This window comes from Acomys minous, assembly GCF_964271855.1.
Source record: "Acomys minous genome assembly, chromosome: 1".
Classification (NCBI taxonomy): domain Eukaryota; kingdom Metazoa; phylum Chordata; class Mammalia; order Rodentia; family Muridae; genus Acomys; species Acomys minous.
Window position 1 is genome coordinate 56,018,225 of NC_140483.1, and position 9,673 is coordinate 56,027,897.

Genomic DNA, 9,673 nt, shown 5'->3' on the forward strand with positions numbered 1-9,673 from the left:
CCCCACCCCTGCTTCCAGATTTCCTGCCCATGCTTCCCCTAAGTGGCTGACCTAAGTAGGATGGCAACTGACGTCACCCCTGAGGGTACTCCATACGCTCGGTGGGGCCTTAAATGACAGTAAAGGAAGGACATTCTGAGCAAAGGATGTCTTGTTACTGTCACTGCCTTTTGACATCTGTCTTTGTCCTGGTTAAGACTCCAGCTAACACTGTGGTCCCTTCACTGGTCCCCACAGCTTTGGCTAGTCTTCGTTCCCATCCATTCCACTTCCTGCTGTCAGACAATCTTCCTACAACAAGGCTTCCTGCTAGACACTTCCAGTGACTTCCTCTGTCACCTACAAGAAAAAGTACAATCTAAACAGCAACTTCAGTGTCAAACTGGCCAGGAGCAAGTCCCAGCTTTGCCCTTCGTGGGCAGGCTGCTTCAGCCTCGCTGAGTACCTCCGTCTCCATGGCAAAATGAGGCCAAGAGTACTGATATATTACTGCGATTAAACGTTAAGATACAAGTGTGTCTGTATCTGGCTCAGAGAATCTGTTCGGTATTTGTCACCGCGTCCTCTTTTGCTCTCCTTTTCTACTCAGAATCACAGCCCTCTACAGTCGCTTCTCACATGGGGCACAGGTGGAGGCTAATTGCACCTCCATCAAGGGAATTCTGGGAGACTGATCCTGGCCGCAGATGTATCACATGGACAAGGCACCAGGGGAGCTGAGAAAAAGATAAAAACGAGGGCTTTCTTTGAGGCCAAGGGTTGCCACATCAGGCTTAAAGCCTCAGAGGAGAAGGGGAGGTGAGGTTGGCTGCAGGACTGAGTTGTGGGAGCCCTGAGTCAGTAGGAATTAGCTCATCTGCAGGCAGAACACTGGTTCTTGATGCATACGACAACAGATAACATTAAGCAGAGCCTTAGGGAGGCTTAGGGAGCAAACGCTTAGGGAAGCTTCTGCTCAGCCTCTGGGGAACTCACATTCTTTCAAAGGCAGTATAGAACCAGGGAGTCATGGTTCCCACAAGTCCGGCAGCACAGGGAAGAGGGCAAGTGGGTGGCCAGAGAACCAGCCAACACGGGGACGGCAATGACAACAACAACACGATGACTTCACTTACCGAGTTGTCAAAACCCACAATGTCTGCAAACCACAGCATCTGCCAAGAAAGAATGAGTCATCAGAAGACACAGGAAGGAGGGGACTGGGGGAAGTGGGGGGGACGGGGTGGGCAGCATGGCAGATGAGAAAAGCAAGTATTTGACAACACACCGGTTCAAATCCTGACATAGCTTTGGGGCCTAAATTCTCAATCTCAGCTTTCCTTTGACAAATGGGGAATAACAAGAGTGCTTAGCTCATGAGGTTGTTCCCTCTCTCTCTCTCTCTCTCTCTCTCTCTCTCTCTCACTTATTTTAAGAATTTGAGATAGGATCTCACCTTGTAGTCAAGATAGACCTCCAATTCACAATCCCCCTGCCTCAGCCTCTCAGGTATTGGCATGGAAGGCTGAATCTCTCCATGCCCATCCAGAGATCATGCCTGATCCCTTTTTTGTTCCTTAGTATTGAGCTGCTACATGCTCCAGGCATGGTGGCACACACCCTTAGTCCCAACACTCAGGAGGAGACAGAGGTAGGTGGATCTCTTTGAGTTCCAGACTAGCCTGGTCTACATACCCTGTCTGAAAAAGAGAGGAGCTTGGCATGAAGTCAGAACATTGGCAGAACTATTCCCAGGGCATTTGAGGAACTCATGAATTGAAGAAAAATAAACACTGTTTAGTCAATAAAATCTCATCTCTCCTGGGTACTCAAAAGAAGCAGACCTCCTTGAAAAATTCTAGTTTTCAAAATGTAGCATTTTTATCCTCTGATAACTTGGATTAAGGCACTTGTGATCATGGGGCACAGTGTCACACTTGTGCAATCACAGAACTCTGGAGCCTAAGGCAAGAGGAGAGTGAATTCACAGCCAATCTGGGCTGCATAACAAGACCCTGACAGAGGCAGCTGTGATGACAGCCAGTGTGAGTCGGGTGCCCAGGCAGAGGAGGGTTTGCCTCTGCTGTTACAGAAGAAGGTGAGAGAAATCTCCCAGGCCACAGACCGAGTGGAAAGATGGACCTGGAAATGTGGCTGTGGAGGGCGTGGCAACCCCTCACAGGTGGTGGAGGGCACAGCGACCCACCATAGGTGCTGGGGACATCAGACCTCTCAGGGGCTGCAGGCTGAGCTTATCCACCAAGTGACTAGACCCAGGATCTTACATTCTTTAGTCAGGGAACTTGGGTTAAGTGCAAGAGAAGACAGGAGGAGGTAGGAATGGAGAGAAGTCAGATGCCTGAGAGTCATGGACGCCAGGACCACAGTCTTCTTAAAAGAACGAATGGGCTGGGTGTGGTGGTGCATGCCTTTGATCCAGCACTTAGGAGGCAGAGGCAGGTGGATAGCTGTGAGTTCGAGGCCAGCCTGCTCTACATAGGGAGTCTAGGACAGCCAAAGCTACACAGAGAAACTCTGTCTTGAAAAACAATACAAAACAAAAACCAACAAAAAAAAAAGAAAGAAAGAAAGAAAGAAAAAGAAAAAGAAAGAAAGAAAGAAAGAACAAATAGAGGTTGGGGTGGTGGTGGGAGAAGGGGGTGTGCAGGGTGCGGGGGACCAGACTGGAAACTGAGTCACAGCACATACAAGCTGAATGAACTTGGCTAAACTGCTGAACCAGTCTGGCCTTTAGTCTCTTCATCTATAAAATGAAGATAATAGTAGCCTCAATGTTGGATTCAAATACAAGGACGTAACCAAAGCTTGTAGTATAATTCTAGAAACGCTGGAGGTTATGGCCAGTGCTAGGGTGTACTTACGATTCTGTTCCAATATTTTTCTTGCTACAGATAGATTCGGAAATAGACAGAGAAGAGGGTCTGTTCCTAGAGAGGACCATTACACACCCATCACTTCCCAGAGTGGTTACTCATGGCTCTGCCCAGGTCAGTCCAAGCCAGGCGGCAGCATAATGCTGCTGCTCTTCTTCTTCTCCTCCTCCTCCTTTTTCTTCGTTTTTCAAGACAGGGTTTCTCTGTGTAGCCTTGGCTGTCTTGGACTTCCTTTGTAGACTGGGCTGGCCTCCAACTCACAGAGATCTGCCTGTCTCTGCCTCCTGAGTGCTGGCATTATAGAAGTGCCTCACCACCACCAGGCTATGATGCTCTTTTTAAAAGACCCCTCCCTGCCTTTGGAATACGTCAGGCTGCTCTTTCTTATAACTAGCTCTCCCCTTCCAATGCCAGCAGCCTTTACATTCATGCCACCTTTGGCTCATTCTTTTATTCTTACTGTCATAATTGCTGAGATATGTTCTTTCAGGCACCATGCCAGCCACCGAAAGTACAGAAAAGCATAAAATATATTTGCCTTCAAGAAAACTGAGACCCAGGCAAACCAGGCTAATAAACAGACTGTGAACTCTAAGTACCTTCACAGAGGGAAGCCCAGAACACTACAGAATCCCTGAGGATCCCATGTGAGGGAACTTAAGGAAGGCTTCACCGAGGAGCCGAGTCCTAGGGAACTCCCGAACAAGCAGATTTGCAGTGAAGTTAACAAACTGCTTACGTTCCTCAGCCCTTATTTCACAAGAAGCTCATTGTCACATTGTCAGCCAGGTGTGGTAGTGTATGCCTATAATCCCAGCACTTGGGAGGCAGAAGCAAGTGACTCTCCATAAGTTTAAGGCCAGCCTGGTCTACAGAGTTCCAGGACAGCCAGGCCTTCACAAAGAAACCCTGGCTCAAAGAAAAAAAAAAGGAGGAGGAAAGAGCAGCAGCATCTCATGGCCAACCTCATCGGTACAAGGAGATCATGTGATGCTGCACCTGAGTAGTTACGAGCAGAAGTTAATAGCCCAAGACCTACGGCCATTTGGGTGAGTGCTATTTTCTGATGCTGAAGCAGGTGGTCCAGGCAGGATGGACCACCTGAAGCCTCCATGTTCAATGCAAGCTACAGGAATAGAAGTCTATGCCTCACAGAGCAAGGTGGAAGCGTAGCCTGTGGGGACAGTATGGCTACACAAGGCTATTAAAGACCATGGTTTTCAGAACTATTTCCTGAGCCACCACAGCTGCGGCCCAGTGATTGCAAGGCACAGCCCTTTGGCTTTCCCTCAGTCTAACTAGCTCGGTCTCATACTACCAGAAAAGGCAGCCCATGGCGTTCCCCTCACTCCTTTTCTGTGATGCCACCAGCGGAACCCAGAGAAGCCTGAGGAAGCTGACCACTGTGTGAGTCAGGACCAGAGCCCTGTGGCCATCCACACGCCTCAGGTAGTACACACTCCTCCATGGGCTCAAATACGTTTAGCCTTTTCTCTCTATCACTTTCTCCCTGTTTCCAGAAACCACCCAAACCAGAACAAACCAAGGCATCAGATGGTGCCTGGTAGGAGCAAGCCACGGAACAGTCAGTCCCTCCTTGTCTCTGTGGCTTTGAAGCATCTCTCTCACTACCACACGTACCTCTAAGGGATGAAGACGACTCAGGTTGGAGCTCTAGGTCACTGATGGAGGTCTAGAGCAGGGGAAAGCCTGGAGAAGTTACATAAGTACTCTTGCGTTATTTCCCGGTAGGTTCTTGGATGAATCTGCAATGAAAAAGCCAAAGTGAGTCAGGTCTAACCAATCTTTGGACACTGTGACACAGTGTCATCTGCCAAGCTGACAGTACAGAACCACACCGCTGAGTTGAGAGAGAGTTTAGGGTCTTATACTGGGGTGCACTCATAGCCATCCTTTGTGACATGTGCTGTCTGTAGCCTCTAGCTGAAGGCGAGACATACTTGGGAGACCCTCTGACGAATTTGCCTCTCTCAGGCTGGGCCTGGTGGCACTTGTCTGAAACCTCAGGGCTTAGGAGGAGGCAGCAGGAAGATCTGGAGGCTAAGGCCATCCTCAACTACATAGAAAGTTTCAGGTCATTTTTGGACTAACTACATGAGGTCATCTCTCAAAACAAAACAAAGTCGGAGGTGTTCTCCTCCTCCCTCTCCATAAGGAGCCTGCAATTGTTAAGCCATGTGGAGGTTAATTCTGTTTGGAGTGGAGGTGGGGCTAGGGACCGAGTGACCTCCCACCAGCACAGGATACCTCTATTCCCCAATGCTTATTGGATACCCAGAGGAGTTGAGGGCAGAGCTGAACAGGTAGCTGTCAGAGAATAATGAATTTCCGTTGTTTTGTTTTAAGCATTTCTGTTCTTATGAGAAACTGTGTTCTGAATGTTTGTTTCTCTCCCCCCACCCCAGAACGTACACCTAGTCTCTAATGCAATAGGCATTGAGAACTGGTACCCCAGTAAAGACAAAGCCTGGGACTAGGTAGGGCTTAGTGGGAGAGTATTTGTCTAGCATGTGTGTGGCCCTGGATTCAATCCCCACCACTGAGGGCGCTAGTGTGCCCTTCCCACCATGTGAGGACAGGACCTAATAGGAAGGAACCATCTAAGAAGTCAGAGTGGGTATCCATCAGACACCAAATCTCTAGGCAAAGCAACTTCCCGGTGCCTAGAACTCCAAGACTACGTTTCTGTCTATAAATTACCCATGCTAGCTGGGCACGGTGGTGCTCACCTGTCATCCCAGCACTCAGAAGGCTGAGTCAGAACGACTGAGAACTGGAGGGCAGCCTGGGCACCGGAGCAAGACCCTGTCTCAAGAAAAGCCAACACCAAACACATAACTAAACACCACAAGGTGGTTCACACCCATCCTTACTTCCAGTTCAAGGGGATCTGACAACCTCTTCTGACCTTCTTGAACACTAGGCATGCATATTATGCACAGACCTACGTGCAGGTAAAACACTCACACACATAAAAATAAATAAGTCTGAGGTATGTAAGTAAGTAAATAAAGAAATAAATAAAATCACACACACACACACAAAAAACCAAACACAAAACAAAACAGGAGAGTCTGCAGAAGTTCCTTGGGTCAGCTAGCCTGCATACTCAACATTAATGCAACAAAGAGGCCCTATCTCAATTAACATGAAAGATAATGTGGGGGCAGGGCACCAGAGGCAATCCTTTCTCTCATCTTCCATGTGTACTATGGCACAAGAGTGCCCTTGCTCACACATGAATATATGCACATACACATTTGCATACATGTCATACACACACACACACAGAGAGAGAGAGAGAGAGAGAGAGAGAGAGAGAGAGAGACATAAGGAAGGAACCCTTTGTAAACTACAAAGAACACAGACGGCTTTTAAAGCCTCTGAAACAGGGTGTGCATGCGCTGGGGGACAGGTGGCAAAGGCTTCCTGTCTAGCCTGGGAGCCAGGAAGGGTTCTTCCATTGGGCTTCCTTTGATCTTCATTTGAGACTTAATGAGCACTTAGGGCATTGCTGACACTCTAATTAGGATTAAGACTTAAATGCAAAGCACATCCCCTCCCCTACACCTCACTCCCTTAGCTCTACTGATCACAGCCATTAAATAACAACAACAACCAAAAAAAAAAAAAAAAACCCTGTTTTAAAATGGCATTAATTTACTGTAGCCCAAAACAAATGAGAGACAAATATTTTGCTAGGAAAACAATCATGAAACAAACTAGAGTTCAGAGGGGGAAAAACCCCCAATAAAACAATAAGCTAGTTAATGAGTTCAAAGTGAAATTAAAGCCGAACCACTCACTGTAGCTTCCAAACAGTTGAACCAGAATGAAATTTGAACAGCAAAATATGTTCCCAGGAAAATCAAATGAACTCTGCATAACATCTCTCTGCCTTTCACCTCTTAGGCCTTCCGGACCAGAAATGGTGACACCTACCTGTAAACCTAGCACTTGCAAGTTAGAAGCCTGACCAGGCTGCACAGCAAGACCCTGACTCAAACTTGCCAAATGGATACATCAGTCCATAAAAAGGGATACAAGGGTGTTCTCCTGCATTTCACAGATGCACCAAATGTCTTAGATGTGCTACCACCAGCCTCAGAGAGGGAAAGAAAAGACAATCCGTTCCCTCCCAGAACCCATCTCCCAGCACCAGACCATCCTGGGAAACTGACACCTCCTGACCAGCACCATCCTTGTCCAACACTCATCTCCCAGGACCGAGGCGATCCCAGTGAAATGGGACTTGGCACGCCCACTCAAACGTCAATGCTGCCATAATCAGAGCATGAAACCAACAATGTAACAGAAAAGCAGCCAGCCAGCAAACACAACTGAGACACAAAACTCTCCCTGAAGACCGCGTCTAGGTCAGCGGTTCTCAACCTGTGGGTCACGACCCTTTGGGGGAGCCCAGCAAGCTTTTCACAGGGGTAGCCTAAGACCACTGAAAGATACAGATATTTACATTATGACTAACAACAGTAGCAACATTACAGTGATAAAGTAGCAATGAAATCGTTTTCTATGGTTGGGAGTCACTACAGCCTGAGGAGTTGTATTAAAGGGTCGCAGCGTTAGGAAGGTTGAGAATCACTGGTCTAGGTGGTTCTCCAAGACCCAGCTCCTTGAGCCCTGGGAGGAAACATCCTCTGCTTGCACTCAGATCCCACCCTTGCTGATGCACGTTTGCTTTTTGAAGGGCTCAGGAAGAGGCTGGCCCTTCCAAATCTCTCCACAGGAATCCCAGGAAGTGGGAAAGTGAAACTGTTGCTTGGGCGGTATAGATGGCCACCCACTCGCACTAAAGGGCAAGCTGGAAGGAAGCCTAGGCCCCCCTGCAGAGGACCCAGCAAGAGGCCACTGGTGAGGTAGACTGTTGGGAAGCTGCGTTTGCTAGGCTGCAGGTGCTGATGTTTTCCACTTACCTCTCTTAGGAACACAACCAGAATAGCCCATCCTTATGGTCTTAACCTAGAAGCCGCAGCCATTATTGTCCCTACTTGGGTCCTGACGCCATCTTCACACGGACTTGTCTTGACCATGGACAAGGATGGCTTGGGGGGTGGGGTGGGGGGTGCAGACTGGCTACTTGAATTCCCATCTAGTTGTCCAACCGTCCCCTGTCTCCTGCCATCTTGGCTCAGGCCAAGCTTAGGGCTATATGCGTGGTGTGTGCTTAGCATTTCCCCCTGGTCTTCCAGCTGGTAATCACTCGTGTCCCCTGTGTTTTGGACCAGCCTGCAGTCACGTTAGCACCTCAAGCAGTCCTCCTGTCCTGGTTTCTTCCTCATCAAATCCCTTGCTCTGATTACGTGTCAGAACACACCCAGGACATGAGGTTCGCCCTGCCTGTAGCCATCACCAGGCTCATTCTGCTGGTTGGTAGAAGGAAAACCATTTAGGCTGGGCATCTTGGTGAAAACCTGTAATGCTTAAGAAATTGAGGCAGAGAGATGTCTGCCATTTACTCCAGGCCAGCCAGGACTCCAGTGCACTTTCCGTTTCTCCGGCATTAAGCTTTCTCAGAGGTTTTCAACGAGGGCCAAATTTCAGACTTCACCAAAAACTCCATCCTGATTTTACCTGTTTTCAAGACCCTCCACAGCTGCACTAGAAGCCTCTGGAAGGCAGGAACTCTGATATAATTTAGCCACCTGAAAGATTTTGATTGGCTTTATTTTGTAATTCCAAAATCAGGTAACATTTCATTCTGTAAAGTAAAATAAACATTCCACCAATCTGTCTAGATGACGTGAGTTTTATAGATAGAGGAAGGCAGACAAAAGTCAAAACAAAGAATAAGAAAAATTTCAAAGTTATCTTGCTTGCCAGTCAAAAAACAGAGAGACAGAACAGAAAAATAACTAATTCGTTAACTTGTTTGCGTAAGGATTTGTGCTGGCTAGTTTTATGTCAACTCGATACAACCTAGAATCATCTGAAAGCAGGGAACCTCAACCGAGAAAATTACTTTATGAAATCTGGCTGTAGCGTATCGTATTAATTAGTGATTAATGATAGAGGGCCCAGCCCATTGTGAGTGGTGCCACTTCTGCGATGGTGGTCCCGGATTCTATCAGAGAGCAGGCTGAGCAAGCCATGAGGAGCAAGCCAGTAAACAGCACCCCTCCATGGCCTCTGCAGCAGCTCCTGTCTCCATGTTGCTGCCCTGTTTGAGTTCCTATCCTGACTTCCTTCAGTGATGCACTATGGTGTGGAAGGGTAAGTTGAATAAACCCTTTCCTCTCCAACTTGCTTTTGGTCATGATGTTTCATCACAGCAATAGCGACCCTAGCTAGGACAAGATTAAAGTACATAAAGATAGCTTCACCGTCTTAGCATTGGCGTTTCCTTTCTTGGTATCTTCTCTTTGGTCATTTTGTTTTATTTTTGAGAAAAGGTCTAATGTAGCCCGGCTGGCCTTGAATTCAGTGTGTAACAAAGGATTATCTTGTTTGGAGGTTCTAGCAGGGGAGCATAGCTACGTTTATATCAACCGAATCAACCCGGCCACCAGTGGGGTGACAGATATCGCAGCCAGATCGCCCTCCCATGCACAAAGGATGGTTTTGAACTCCTGATTCTCCTGCCTCCACCACCCTCTCCCATGCCTGGCGTATGGCATTTTTTTTTGCACCATTCCCAGCCTCCTCCATGGTTTTTTAGATAGTCTGGCAATAGTTGAGTTATTGGCAAGGTGGAACTTTAGTGTGGGTGACTCCATTTTGAGTTTCGGCCTGGTCTGTTGTGGTCCAATGCAGGAACTTAG